General features: G+C 32.1%; 1 long non-coding RNA gene across 1 annotated transcript; it reads right to left on the bottom strand.

The window, feature by feature from the left end:
* Positions 1-377: 377 nt before the first annotated feature.
* On the bottom strand, positions 378-13,304 carry LOC143058995 (uncharacterized). The gene is made up of 3 exons (XR_012973325.1): positions 13,219-13,304; positions 10,144-10,175; positions 378-1,763 (listed from the first exon to the last, which is right to left on the bottom strand). It is a non-coding gene; the product is annotated as an uncharacterized LOC143058995 (long non-coding RNA).
* Positions 13,305-16,581: the final 3,277 nt, after the last annotated feature.

The raw sequence follows: 16,581 nt of genomic DNA, 5'->3' as shown, positions 1-16,581 counted from the left end.
TTGATGTGGATCATAAGGGGAAAACACAAAACTATTATCACCAATATAAAGCCAGAGAATTTACCAGTATGTCTGACAATTATGTTTAAATTGAAAATGGACATGGGGATTGTGTCAAAGAGACAAAAAAAAGTTTGTCGTAGCAGATTTGAATAAAACCTTTAGGTATGGTATGTTCTTAATGCCCTTCTACTTTGTAATTTTTTTTGGCTTTTAAACCTTATTTTTTCGAGCGTAACTGATGAGCATAATTGTAGACCAAACGTGCGAACTGCAATACTGGTATATATATGAAAAGTTTATTGTACAAACCATATTGATACATTATAGCAAAAATTCTTTCAACACAACATTGTACACATACATTATTACACAAACATAATAGCAAATGATTGAAATCAGATTTAAGTTTTGTTAAATATGATTGATTTCTATTTCTCATTATGAAAACAAATGATGCAATTACTGACATGTAAGGAAGCTAAAATATGCTATAACAATCTATTACTTTGTCAGTAATGAACAAGATTTGAATTATTTATTAAGCCTGTAGAATTTTTTTCTTCATTCTTCGGGACTTAACTTTCAAGAACTTTCTTCGAATTCCTTTTCCTACTTTTCAAACATTGCTTTAATTGGGCTTTGATTTCTGGTATTCTCCATGCATAAATAAAGGGGTCTACAACAACGTTTAACATGTGTAAGATAAACAAAACTACTTGTGTTTTCCTTTTTACAACTGTACTTGTCAATATTTCTACCCAAAAGGTGGCAACAAACGGACCAGTGAAAATAATTGACGTCATAACTAGTATAACACATGTTGAAAATGCCCGGATTTCCCATGCCTTTCTATCGAGATGTTGGTCAGATTTCCAGGCTAAAGACATTCTTTTAAATCGTGTTAGTGGTTCAGACGATATTGAATACACTTTGCGTTTGCGTTTAGAACTCATAACTACACCATTATTCTCTTTATAGTCGTTCGTTTGCATGTTGGTTATGTTTTCAATGACGTCATTTCCTACATAATTATCTTGCGGGCATCTTGTTCCTTGATTGGGCATGATCTCGCTTGAGAATTCGGCCTCTTTATCATGACTGCTACATGTCTGTTTTCTTCTGATATTAACTGGGTGCACATGACTTGAAAAGAATATTTTCCAGATACGAATTCCCGTGATAACTGTTATCGAAATAACAGTAAACATCAAAAGTGTTCCTGGTCCGAAAATAAAGGAGAAGTAGATTACAAAGTTATGTCCATACATCTCATTTGATGAACACATAGTTATTGATTTTTTAAATGGCGTGAATAGAGTTACTGCAAGAGAATACAAAAACAAAAAACATACAGTGCCTACCAGGAGTAGATATCTATACTCTTTAAAGATCTTATTGGTCCCAAAATTGTATGATTTAATTGTGAATAACCTTTGTAAACTAATAAAAAATAGTATGATGTACTGCGTCAAAGATCCGAAGGAGAATGCAAACATCTGAAACAAACACATGCTGACTAGTTGATTTAAAGGTTGAAATAATTCAGAGAGACCAAACCACATATACGACAATGCCATAAAAGCATCACTTAATAGAAGTAAAAGAACGGAAAGCCAGTAAAAATCCCTCCTCATCTTTCTAAAGCATGCTATGGCACATGCTGCGTTGATTGTAATAGAAAATGCCATTAAAATAGAGATGGCGATGCTTGCAGCTGGTGGTGTTTCGGTACCATGCACTGAGAAATTGCCAGACGAAATCTGAAAATAGAAAATACATGTTTTGTCTACATTTGAACAACAGATATTGATTGATCTCGACTTTTCTATTTGATACAGTTATGTACCCAGAATAAGGTTTAATTTTGATATACATGTCGGTCACATACATATAATACTAGAACACACCCGTGATATCGCGGGTTCGTGACTGAATTAAAGTAATGATAGAGTCATTCAGATTATAAGACGCACAATTTCCTCTGCTTTCAAAATCTTTCTGGAACCTGGAACTTATCAATTATTGGTAATATTAATTATTTAGAAAACAGCAGGCCCTGGAATGGAGTATCGTTTAATCAACAGCACTGTCCTATATTAATTATAAATAAAGTTGAATTCTTTGATTCGCTATTTTACGTCATGACCGCTAACAAATTGAAAACTGTACCTAAACGCCTTGTTTTAAGTCCATAATTTTAGTATTCGTATTGTCATATTAGAAAGTCTTACGGATTAAAATAATACAATAAGAATCAATTTGACAATGATTGAATTTAGTAGTGTCAACCCTGTGATTATAACCCGTGTATATAGCAAAATCCGAAATACACCGTTTGGTGGTGCGCCTGTCAGATGCGGAACGTACAGATAAGGTAATAGGTAACAGGCGAATATACTATTGGTATGGGTATCGGATTCGACCAGGAACTGTTATTGGCAACCTTAATTATGTGGAAACAAAAGGGTCTGGAGTCGTGTAATTTTTAATCAACAGCATTGTCCTATATTGGCTATATATAAAATTGAATTCTTTGATTTGCCGATTTAACCCCATGACGGCGGACAAATTTGACCTCGTTATTTTAGTATTATAGATATATTAAGGAAATAAGTTGGAATACGTCTAATTTTGTAAATTATGGATAATGATCAGTGAGAGACACTTGCTATGTTATATTTGTATATAATAATATTTAAACGACTAGTTGTGAAACTTGATTTATTAGTGCATCGTTAACATGATAACATGGTTTTTAAAAGTCATTTATAATGACGTTACGCACAGTGTTCGGTTTAGTAATGGTAACGTTAATCGACGTAATTTTTATTTATTTCAACCGACTTCTGTACAAAACGTTAAAGCTTTGCACTATTTTTTAATATATATGGCTTTTTGATGTTTGACTACTTATTTAAAAAACATTATAGACTGTGAACATGACTGATTATATATTTTTGACAAATAATCTTTCCATTCTCGATTTTATTTATTTCCTCATAGTCTTAACTTATTGAAAGTTTATATTTCAGATATTTGTCATTGCCCAAGCATGTCAAGTGTTGCAAAATGCATATATCCTCGATGATGATCAAAACTCCGTCATCATAAGTATCTAAACATAGATATATATCATGATATCCCGTAGAAACAGCCAGTACCACAGATGTTTAGTGCTGAAAGAGCATAAATGTTATCAACCAGCCTTTGGCTATAGTTTTCGAACTACAATTAGCGAATATTTTTAGGGTTTTTCTATCCGTACTACCAACATCCCAAATATGTGTCTTTCGAGAAGATTATAATGCAAACCAATCTTCGTTTTGGTCAATAACAGCAACAGCTACTATATGTTTCCTCTTTTTGCTTTATCTATAATTTCAATTTCATCCTCAGCTTTTTTGAAAGAAAACGGTAGTTTGAAATTGCTCATTTGATTAAGATTAAAAAGTTATCTACAGTGCTTGAAATAGGATGAGTATTTTTCACATGCGTCAGTTTGTCGGATGCGTGGAAATAACTGTAAGTGTATGCAACAAATATTCGTACTAGCGGAAACATATCTTTTGCTATAGGTCCCAGAGTCTAAAGGTTCGGTATTATAGAAAATTTATCATTTATCAAAAACTTCGACGCCTTTAAGATCAGCAGATGGTTTTACTACACTTTGATGGAAGTCAAATTTCTTGTTGATTTACTATATTTTAGAATAGATTTTTGAAAACTCTCTCCAAATATATATCATTAAAAAGAACGTTTCAAATGCTTAAGACACAAAAATGCTAAACTTTTAGTCTATGGAAAATTATATATATATATATATATATATATATATATACAACTCGTCTAAACATCAACCCAACAATGTTAGATCTGTAAATTTGCTTTCGGAAATTTTTGGTTCTTCTCTCGCCGGGATTCGAACCTATGCTACTGTGATATCGTGACACCAAATCGCCTGCCCAGGTGGTCGTGTGGTCTAGCGGGACGGCTGCAGTGCAGGCGATTTGGTGTCACGATATCACAGTAGCATGGGTTCGAATCCCGGCGAGGGAAGAACCAAAAATTTGCGAAAGCAAATTTACAGATCTAACATTGTTGGGTTGATGTTTAGACGAGTTGTATATACATTATGTACACAGCCATGTATCACCATCATTGATGGCGATCCGATGGATACATCTGTTGTAGGGTTGTCACTGACTCAGACGTACTTATATATATATATATATATATATATATATATATATATATATATATATATATAACAAGTCAAAAAGGGTACAACATCACCATTAAATAACTATAAAATACACAAATATTAGATATTTCGGATAACAGATATCCTTCTTCGGTAATTGCACAATGACAAATGAATCATGTCAATTCAAATTGAGACTCTATCAAAATCTTGATTTATACAATTTAAGCGAACGCTGGAACAATTTTAAAATTTCCAAACACACCGCAAAGACTACAGAAATATGCCAAAAATAAAAACAGTTATTTACGATGTGAAATGGCACAACTCTAGATTTCCAAAGGTTGTGACAGTTGAGATGTTATAACTGCATTGAGGGCAGTCCTCAAACAAAAAAATCAAAAATGTCCTAACCGATCAAGGATGGTATAAATTAGACAACGGTAGGGCAATTACAACAGAAACTACATATTTAAGCCTCCCAAACGAATATCAGTATAATACTGATTGAAAAAATAAGTATTGTATAATGAGGTAAAATAATTGAACGTGGCAACGTACTTATACATCATCCCGAATCAATGAAAACCTGTAATTTAAACTGTTATTTTAAAAATAATTTCGAACTGTAAAGCCAGTACTAAATCCGGCGTTGTTTGAAACAGGTAGTCACAGGAAAATGAGGGACTCGTTCTATGTTTTTTCATTGATCTCAAAAACCTTACCATCACGATCATAGACCACAACGAGGGTTGGTCGAAGGTCGACAGAGTCGCTCGGGAAAGATTTTGGATAAGAAAGTTACGGACAGTCTCCCCAGAGGGTATAAATGAAAAAACATAGAACGAGTCCCTCATTTTCCTGTGACTACCTGTTTCAAACAACGCCGGATTTAGTACTGGCTTTACAGTTCGAAATTATTTTTAAAATAACAGTTTAAATTACAGGTTTTCATTGATTCGGGATGATGTATAAGTACGTTGCCACGTTCAATTATTTTACCTCATTATACAATACTTATTTTTTCAATCAGTATTATACTGATATTCGTTTGGGAGGCTTAAATATGTAGTTTCTGTTGTAATTGCCCTACCGTTGTCTAATTTATACCATCCTTGATCGGTTAGGACATTTTTGATTTTTTTGTTTGAGGACTGCCCTCAATGCAGTTATAACATCTCAACTGTCACAACCTTTGGAAATCTAGAGTTGTGCCATTTCACATCGTAAATAACTGTTTTTATTTTTGGCATATTTCTGTAGTCTTTGCGGTGTGTTTGGAAATTTTAAAATTGTTCCAGCGTTCGCTTAAATTGTATAAATCAAGATTTTGATAGAGTCTCAATTTGAATTGACATGATTCATTTGTCATTGTGCAATTACCGAAGAAGGATATCTGTTATCCGAAATATCTAATATTTGTATATTTTATAGTTATTTAATGGTGATGTTGTACCCTTTTTGACTTGTTATATATTATATTTTGTAGTGTACAGAATCATATTACATGATCCATCGCCCTGTAAGATTGATCGTTGACTATTTATTCAGTCATTTATCATTATATATATATATATATATATATATAATACGTTACATTGACGTACCTTGCAAAATATGTTCAATTTGGACGTGGTAACATTTTGGGGAGACATGGACAAAAAAAAATTAGCGTTTCCTTAACATTGAAGGTTTAAACAAATCTTTAAAAAAAATCACATTTCAGTAGTAACATTTGTTTTCATAGTTCATTTGTCTGTCACAAATTTAAAATACTCTAAATTAGCATGGTACTGAAAAATCAAAAACAATGGCTCTATTGTAACATTTAAAGGGAACACGGAAAACACTGAAAAATATAAAATGAGAGAACCTATGTTAGAAATAAATATGTGTTCGTAAAATTCAATAAAATTATATTTGCATGTAAAGGTGGCGAACCTTTTCTATGACTTGAAAATATTGTAATATCGATGTGCTTGCTTTCATTTTTGTATACTCGAATTTTCAAATTTTACAGCTGTATGGAATTTCGAAAATGGCCACTTGAATGCGAACTGACATGATATTTATCGTAACCGTTTCACACCATGCATATGATGATATTATTTCCCACCTGTTTGAATTTCATCGTAATCCATTCAGTAGTTTTTGATTTTTTTTCGTTTATATTTGTATGTTTAGTTATTGTTGTTACGTCTTACACGGCAAAAATTACATTATGAACACGGGATTTATCGCTTAATTATGTAATAATACATAAAATTAAATATATTAAAATTAGGTTTTATTTAATATCGATTAAACTGATGAACCAAGACAAGTATTTATTTGATAATACGTAGAATTGATTTGTTTTTGTCCTAATTATGCATCAAGAAATTGTCAAATGAAAGATAGACCTAATATCGTGAGTAACGTCAATAAATTATAATTTAATAAATAAAAACTTTAATTTTGAAGACATATTAGAACAATATTTAAGATTCAGATACAAAAAGGTAAAGGTTAATTACTACTTGGTCATGTTTTAGGAAGATGTATTGCCCGAGGCGTAGCTTAGGATAATTTTAGAACATATTCACACCTTCGTGTGACATTGAAAAAGTTAGTCTCTCCTATTGGAATAATCATAATAAGTACAGTTACTGTATACCAATTTTGCATAAAAATAAAAATAACTTGAATATAAATCGAAAAGTAAAACCTGTATTTCTATGAAATCAACTTCATAGAATAAATTTGAAGAATATGAGCTTAGTAAGACTTCAAATTTTAAAAATGTTAAGTAGAACATTAAATGATATAAAAATCATCAATAACTTTTAAGATAGTTTTGTGTTAGAAAGAAAATGACAAATTATGCAAAAATGAAAAATATTTTCTGCTTTTTGGTACACTTTTATAACAAATACACATTTCATTTCACGTCCCTTAAAAACATACACTGTTTTATAAATCAGCTTGTCTAAAATTGTATAATTTTCAATGAAGACACCATTTCGTCAATAATTTTTATTATCGAGATCGTCTTGACATCAAATGCTTACTTTTTCTTAATGAATATATTGTTAAAGAACGTCCTTTACTTATTATATCACTATTTTTAACTTTAAAAAAGGAATGATTTTAAGATCTAGTTTTAATATAAGTTCCCAAAGGCCATCAGTACTAAAACAAGACATGAGGATACCACAAAAAAACTGTACCGATATAATTAGTAGTCGTTCAGCAAAGATTTACTAAAGGGTAGAGAATTACAAGTAAAATGTGACTAAGTATTTTTGATTAATTGTAGTTCTCATAAAGCCTTGTATGCTACACTGTAAGACCAGATCAAACCGAGGTGATTCAAAACGGCGTATGGGTCACCGTGGTTTCGCCTAGTTGATATTATCAGATTATAACATGTAATCTTTCATATCAGATGTTTTATCAGTCCAAGTTTTAATATCAGCGTAAGAGCCGAAGGCTCGAGAGATTATATTAACCGAGGGCTCATCATACATCTTATATGTCAAATGTTGTGTTATCATCGTTTAAGCCTCGATAATAGAGAAAATGTTAATAAACTGGAAAGTTGTCTCATTTATACTCATACTTCTTCTTATGTTAATATGATCTTTTTAAGTGATTCTCAAGTTGGTTTTTAAAAAGAGAAAAACTTACGGACACCAAATGTTAAACATTCGGTGGGATTTCTTTTTATCATATGCATCAACAGACGAAAAAGCAACAGTAAAATATATTTTTATATTGACGACAAAAAAAAAAAAAAAGAAAACAACAACAAAACATAATGCAAACTGTTTGAAAAGTCAAAATTTTATATCTTCATAAAAACTTTATAAAACGTCGATTTTCCATCCGATAACAGTCGGAAGAATGTGATAATTGTTCATATCATCCCGCTAATGACCATTTAGGAAAATATGGAATTTATGTGCATTTAATGCTTCTATCATTCTGTAAAAACGATAGTTAATTTTTTTAAATACTAAGGCGTTTCTACCTCAGGCATAGATTACCTTAGCTGTATTTGGCAAAACGTTTAGGAATTTTAGTCCTCAATGCTCTTCAACTTCGTACTTTATTTGGCATTTTTAACTTTTTTTTATTCGAGCGTCACTGATGAGTCGTATTTAGACGAAACGCGCGTCTGGTGTATATACTAAATTTAGTCCTGGTATCTATGATGAGTTTATTTATTCTAAGTATATGCTATATAATTTTCCTATACCTGCAAACTTAGTAGTTTAATGGATTACCGTATGCGTCATGTGATATGAGGTACAACACATGTTCTTTGAATTGCTTACATTTGCTTTGAATTACTTCATTTGATCTTTATTAGATAGCTGTCATTGATAATCAACTCTTATTTGGTTATTTGAGAACGTGTATATATAGTTTTTTTTTTTTTACCTAAGACATTAATGCACGTTTTTATTTTGTATGAGGGTCAAACCGGAGGTCCTTCATTATGCTTTTTTCGGTATTTGTATAACGGTCAAGTTTTCTTTATCATTTGCCTATGTTATTCTATTACGTATATTTTTACTCCCCATTATTTTGTATTCCTTATTTACTAACATCCAATTATAATTAAGTCTTTAATTTTTGTTTAATTTTTTGTTGATATTCTTTAGACTCTCGTTAAATATATTTTATATTAACTAAACTAGCTTTACAAGCATGTTCAATTTCTATAACATGTTATTGTGTTTCATAATGAAAACGTAGAAATAGTCACCCCCTCAAAAAAAATAATCAAAGCTACACAGAAATGAAGTGCAAAAAAGGTGTTTATAATTAACACCAATATAATTATCGTTGTCATTGCACAATTATAATTTAATTATTTAAAATTATAATCACGTATGATTGAAAAGCATGATACAAACAGGGCATCCAATTCCATTTAACGACATCTGTGTGTAAATAAAAGAAATATCAGGCTGCAATACATATAAGAAGATGCAGTATGCTTACTATATTTTATCTTTTTGAACTCGTAAGCTGAGATAATTTAGCTTACTAAGAAATACAACGAAAAGGCAATCAAGTTTAATAAAGACTATTGATTATGTTGATCGGCATATACGGAGTATATGCCCGTTTCTCTTAACTTTGTGCTTTGCACATTTCTTGAGCGGTGTGGAAAAAATATTTCTCCTCGCAAGTGAAATATCTGTTCTAAGCAAATGATTAGTCGAAATTTAATTCTGACTTTCTTTGAATTTCCTATTGTGACGTCCTGTAAAAATGCGATCCTGCCTGATGACGTAATATGTATACCGTACACAACTTTCTACATATCTTTGAAAAGCGTCAAATAAGTCTGTGTTGTCATTCGTCAAATAACATTTGCGAGCTACTGTGAGCGTTATCATTACGTACACTCATATGTGTTTGTCATTTGTAGTGTGGGGATATCCCATTTTTTTATTTCCATGTATATCCTTACTTTTTTTCACGATAAAATGCTCGACAACAAAACCAAGACCTTTTTTCGGACAAAGAAACGGTTTTCCAACGTTTCGATGCTAAACTAATTGAAAGAATGATACTCAAAGATTACAATAAGAAACAAAAGACAGAAGAATCAGAAGCAAATTAATAAACTAGACAAAGTTATGCAACCCCTTTTTCCCCACTCCACTCTGATACAACTGTATAATAACAAAGTCAGTGATACTTTTTTGAGATATAATGCTGTCTTGAAGACACAAATGATGCAACCTGCAGATACAAAGTTTTATCTTAAAATGCTCAAAGTTCAGCATGGGAGCACATAGGTTTGAGTTCATTTAAGGACTACCTCTTATACAACTAAATGCTCCAAAAAAAGACAAAGTGCAATTATCATTTAAAAGGATTTATTAAACGGTACAACACAATAAAATAAATCTATTCACATCTTAAATATTTTAACTTACATTCATAGCAGCATGATCGTCCATTTTCCGTTCTGTAAACAAATAAAGAAAAACGTTTTTACACCAATGTCTGCCCTCAATGTTAGAATCGTCTAAAGGTTTGTTGTTGTAAAGGAACAAAAAAAAAAGAACAAAACAAAAACAGAAAGAAAGAAGGAGCTAAAAAAAGACAAAATCTTATTTGTTTTTTGATGTATTTGGTTATGCTATATTTAAGTAAATGTTTTGACTTCATTTTACTGTAAAGGAAAAAAGGGCCATACACTACATCAATTATAATACTCCTGCTTAAATTGTCTGAGTATGTGTTGTTTCAATAATATTGTATCAACAAATATAAGCAAAACAATTTGTATACTGTAAAAGAAATAATAGAAAGAACAGAAAGGCGCCACTATTTCAATAAAGGTCTATATTTATCACCCATTTATATATCAGCAACAAATCTGTAGTTTAAATAAAAAGGCGAGGACAATTATTTTTTCATTTTACAGTGTGCTTGTTAAAATGAAACATGGAGACAATATCTGTATTAATATTATAGACGTCCATCATCATTTAGACTCGTACAATTTTGAGCTACGAAAATATAGAAGAGATAATTCAATGTAACCAGTTTAAATCTATATTCCGTATATTATTAGTATCAATAACGTATCATGAATCATTATACTTCTCTAATGCATTTATTTATCAGTTTATTATGTATTAATTTATCAGTTGGTGTGTTAATATATATTTTGTTATTTAATTATACCGACTTCACAAACACGGCTTTTCCTTACCAGTCCTTACATGTTGTCAAGTGAACACAACATAGCGAACCGCAAGATTAATTTTCTGGTATCCGTAATTAACAACTCATAACTCGCAAACACTCCGAAATATCCGTGAAATAACAAAACGATTGTCCATGAATCTTATGTTTCGTAAGTAACGTGTAAATGTTGTGCACATCCGTAAGTATCGCACACCACACGTGACTACGTAACTACAGGAACATCTGTACCAATATCTCACTTTGTTTTGTTGTAAAAATATACAAAGACTGGGCCTATTCATTGCATATCAAGAGAGCTGCGCTTCTGTGTAAATTGAACTGATGACAAAGAAAACTTACACTATTGGACTAAAATAAAAAGTCACGCATGCAGGCAATAGCTATTGGGCTATCAGTCTTAAGAAACGACAACTACTAATGTTTTTTTCATATTTTTATCTTTTGTATTGAACAATAAGTATGTTATAATTGACTTTCGAACTTTTATATCTGGGCATCACTGGTAAGTCTTGTGTGGACGAGGCGTGTTTTTGGCGTTTTGAATTTTAAACCTGATGCCTTTTGTTATCTGTTATTCATGTGTTTCTTTGTCTAATACGTTCTCTTATTTATTTGTATTGTTGTCCTGTAATATTATGTTGTCATTTTAATGTTATATTTAACATTGCCATTAAAGTGCGAGGTTTGGCATGCCACAAGTCAGGAAAATGACCATTGTTATATCATAGTTCGTTTCTGTGTGTGTAACATTTTTACGTTGTGTTTCCGTTGTATCGTTTGTTTTCTTTTATATTTTAATGTGAATTCACATTACTATAAGACGTGTCACGGTACTTTTCTATCCCATATTCATGGATTTGGTTTTGATGTTATATTTGTTATTCTCATAGGATTTTGTCTAATGCTTTGTCCGTTTCTGTGTGTGTTACATCTAATGTTGTGTCGTTGTTCTCCTCTTATATTTAATGCATTTCCCTCAGTTTTGGTTTGTTACCCCGATTTTGTTTTTTGTCCATAGATTTACGAGTTTTGAACAACGGTATGTTACTGTTGGCTTTATTGTGCTACTTCTGTTGTATATAAATTTAATTGTCTAGAGCTCCATGTATGTCTCTGACATTCATATAATAGGTTATTTCTAATTTTAAACCATTATAGACTTGTTAAGGTTTAATCTTGTATTTTAAAACTTTGCAAAACTCATACTTAGAAAATAAAAATTTATGCTTTCTGATTTCTAATTTTGAATAACTGAAACATGAGGTTTCCCACGCGATATATATAAAAAAAACAACTATCAATTGATTTAGACCATGAGAATCAACGAATATCTATTAGTATGATTTTTGAACAGCGGTATACTACTGTTGCCTTAATATATTTCAAAAAGTCGAAATTGTGACCGCAGATAATATTACCAAGCTGTTATGAATGAGTTTAATCCGTTTGTAAATGATATAAGTGTTTTAATTTCTCGTCGTACGGATGTGTATATATAAAAAACATGTTCCCTTTTTTTTTTACCTTTTACCTATACATTTGTATTATATTTAATAAATGAGTGTAGCTCCATGTATATTCAGAACGTAAATCATTAATATAATAAACGCATACATACTTGAAATTAATGCGGTGACCCTAAACATAGGTTGGATATCGATTATGTTTGAAATTTCCCTTAAATCGATCGTAAGATCGTAATGGTTCGCGAGTTAGTGTAATTATTAAGTACTCGTTAAAAGTCCTTGTGTGTGAAGAGGGCATATTAAAGTAGTAAAACGAAGCTTACACAAGTTCATTTTTTTTAGTGAGAGTTCACAGTTCTGTGTGTTTTAAACACGCAAAAAAAATCCTCGGAAAACCGTTAATTTGTCCTTGAATACTAGTAGCACCGATAATATGTTTGATTTTACCTTTATTGGTTGCTCTTTTTTTACCGGATACTATTATGTATTTCCAAATATAAGGTTACATATCGTAACGTTTTATAATCCGGAGTCAAAAGACGGTAATATGAAAATAGTTGAATAAATTGTACTCACGTTCGTATCGTCTGAATGTTTGTTAGACATAAGACATACATGTACAGTCTTATTTAGATACAGTATAATCAATACTATTACAAAAACATAAGTTCTGAAGACCGTTTAAAACCGACAAAAGATAATAACAGAAAACAAAGCATACACATTTTTGTAACAATGTGAACCACATTCCCTTTATTGTAATGTAAACATAAAAGAAAAGAAAAAACAAAGGACATCATTATTGTAATATTTATATTGTTTACTTACAATTGAATCGTCGTGTTGTTTGATGATTTCAAAGGATGCTGCAAATAATATCCTTTGTTAGGTAAATCCGTAATAGTCTTTCAAATAGTTGATAATTTGATGATAAATGTTGAAAATGATGCAGAATAAATACAGATAAATATCGCATTGCCATAGTAACAATTCGTGTAACAAATAATTAATTATTGAAAAATCATTTTTGTTTTGATTAATTAGATTTTCTCCAGGTTCATTATTAAATTCTTATTTATAGGAACAAACACACACATTTTACACAAAGCTATTGGTAGGTATGATATTATGAACGTTATGTAAAAGTACACGTGGCTCAGAAAAAACAATGGTGAAAATATTTGATAAGCAATGTTCTTTCCAGATATATTGAATTATTGATTGTTGGTTGATTAACGTCCAATGGCAACTATTTCATGCATCTTCAGGACGAGAACACGCTACATGTAACAATAAATACAATAGGTAGGTCTTGTCATAATAGAGGCAATTCAGGATGATGGTTGGGGAAATTTTGACTGCCACTGGAAAATGAATGTATATTGGATAGGGACAGAAATATTGCCTTACAACAGGCCACCTACGGACCCCTCAAAGAGTTATTGCAAGGGTTCTTAACGTGCAAAGAGCGTGTCACTTTCTTTAAATGAAGCATCGGATTTAACGTTCCCACTCTGACCGGACGTGACTGCGAACTTGATACATCCTGCACGGCAAAATGAACGAGTGTATACGATGGTATTGTTAGGTATGATATGACAATCGTTTGATAAAAAGTACACGGGACCGAAAAAAAAATACCAAAAGTATTAAATTTAAAAGATTTTCTAAAGATATAGATTATTCTTATATATAAGGCACAAAAGTTTACTATGAGAATTTATCAAGATAAATAAATCAATTCTTATGTTAAGGGAACAACATAATTAAAATGTTACACCATTATGCTGTTACAAGGGTGATATATACCGAACACATCATAGAAAGTACATGTGACTGTTAACAATTATAATATCATTTTTTCCCCCAGATATGTATTCCAATTCTTATTCTTCGTTTCTTAAGTTATTATTTTTTGTATTTTAACACCATTTTTTAAGCACCTCATTAAGACTATGTCGTGACTTCAAGTTTTTATTGATGGAGGAAACCGGAGTGCCAGGAGAAAACCAACGACCTCCGATAGGAACACTAACAATCCTAGTCAATTAATATTATACCGGCGTTACACATCAGCGTATAGCTTCGTCGTATGCCGAGCGTGGTAAAACATCGTGTACGCTTTCAATACGCTAGTAACTTTGGATGCATTCAACCAGCTGTCAATCATATCTGTATCGTGTGCACAACGAGCTCTAAGCGTGCATTTGGCGTACGAGAAGCGTACCACAGCATTTATCGGGTGTTCAAGTAACGTAAGTTGGCGTATGTCAGACATTAGTATAACGTAGATATAATGCACGCTACGAAGGAAAATAAGTCTTTTGAACGTATTTGAGACGATCCATGCTTTCGGAGTGTGTGGGAGGTTTGATAATGGGATGTTTGTTACAAACACATCCGCATACGTTTAATACTGGCGTCACACATCAGCGTATAGTTCCGACGTACGCCGGGCGTGGTAAAAAATCATGTACGCTGCCAATACGCTAGTATTTTTGGATGCATTCAACCTGTCAATCATAACTGTATCGTGTGCACAACTAGTTTTAGGCGTGTATTGGACGAACGAGAAGAGTACCTAAGCGTTTATCCGGTGTCCAAGTAACGCATATTGGCGTATGTCTGGTGTTTTTCTAACGTAGATGGAATGCACTCTACGAAAGATAAAAAGTCTCTTGAAGGTTTTTGAGACGCGTCCCAGACGTATCTGGGACGTTTAATTATGGGGTGTTTGTTACAAACTTACCCGCATATGTTTTAGTTATAGTCGAACGATCTTGAAGCGTATACAACGTGCCTAAACGTGTCTCAAACTTATCTGTAGTGTTTTCAACGCGCTTGTATCGTATGTGGTATGTGCGAGAAGCGTACAGGTATACACTTGACAAACGCGTAAGCAGGATGAAAAAGTTTATGCTGCATAAAAATTTCTTTGAGTTATAGCGTTCACGAAGTGTATATCTTTGCATTTCGACGTATTTCAAACTTACTCAATGCGCGTTTAACGATTGCTTAGCATTCCTTTAGCACGCAACTAACGTATACGGACTTTGTCAATCATTTTTGTTTTCTCTGTACATCTGGTGCACGCTGGTCTTTACGCCAATGTGTGACGCCGTCATTAGATTGGAGTCGAGTGCAACCGCACGAGATGGGTTCGTACTCACAACCTCAGTGTTGACTGGCTAGTAATTACAGTAGCAGCTACTTAGACCACTTGGTCGCCGAGGCCCCTTCTTGTTCTTTAAGGCACCACATGTACTATAAGGTATTACGTGCCGATCATTTTATAGAAAGTACATGTTTACATAGCTGTGAACAATGGCCAATATATGTGATTAATTAGATTTTCCAGAAATATAACTACATTCTTATTTTGACCAACAAAATCAAAATTTAACACCAAGGTGCTGTGAGATACGATACATACGATCACGTTATAGACTGTTAAACAATGATCAACATTATTTGATTAATAAGATTTTCTCCAGATATACATATTAATATTTTTTTTTGTAAGGCAATACATGTACTATTATGTATCATGCATGTAAAGAACACGTGCAAGTAACTGTAACATTGACCACAACATTTGATTAATTAATGTGATTTTATCCAGATATTTAATAAAATTGTTATTCAAAAGACCAACAAAATCAACAGTTTACAGCACGATGCTATAAGGGTGATGATATAACGATCACGTCATAGAATGTACATGTGACTGTAAACACGAGACTAGACGTATGATTTAAGTAAAATTATCTCCAAATATATGATTCAATTCTTGTTTACCAAATGTTCTTTTAGGTATGATGTGGCGATCTTTTTACAGAAGGACCACGTGCACGTTACTGAGAAAAAAGGCTGAATTATTCGATAAATGAGATTTTATACAGATATTCTTGTTTTGAGGCACTACAGCATAAACATATTACGTCAAATGTACTGTAAGGTCTATGTTACATGTATGATCATTTCATAGAAAAACACTTTGAAAAAAAGGTATGTTTTGGAAAACATGAGCATGCAGATGTTCTGAGATAAAGATCATGATGAAAGGGTTGAGCGCTCACAAAAATGAATAACCACACCATGTTGTTACTGTGCCTGTCCATTGTAAGCAGAAAAGTGGCTTTTGTTGTTTGAATTAAGAATGTGACAGTTAGCTGTTTATTTTAAACATTT

Source organism: Mytilus galloprovincialis, chromosome 14, assembly GCF_965363235.1.
Source record: "Mytilus galloprovincialis chromosome 14, xbMytGall1.hap1.1, whole genome shotgun sequence".
In the NCBI taxonomy this organism is placed as follows: domain Eukaryota; kingdom Metazoa; phylum Mollusca; class Bivalvia; order Mytilida; family Mytilidae; genus Mytilus; species Mytilus galloprovincialis.
Note: the sequence above shows the minus strand (reverse complement) of the source record. Positions and strands in the feature narration are given on the sequence as shown.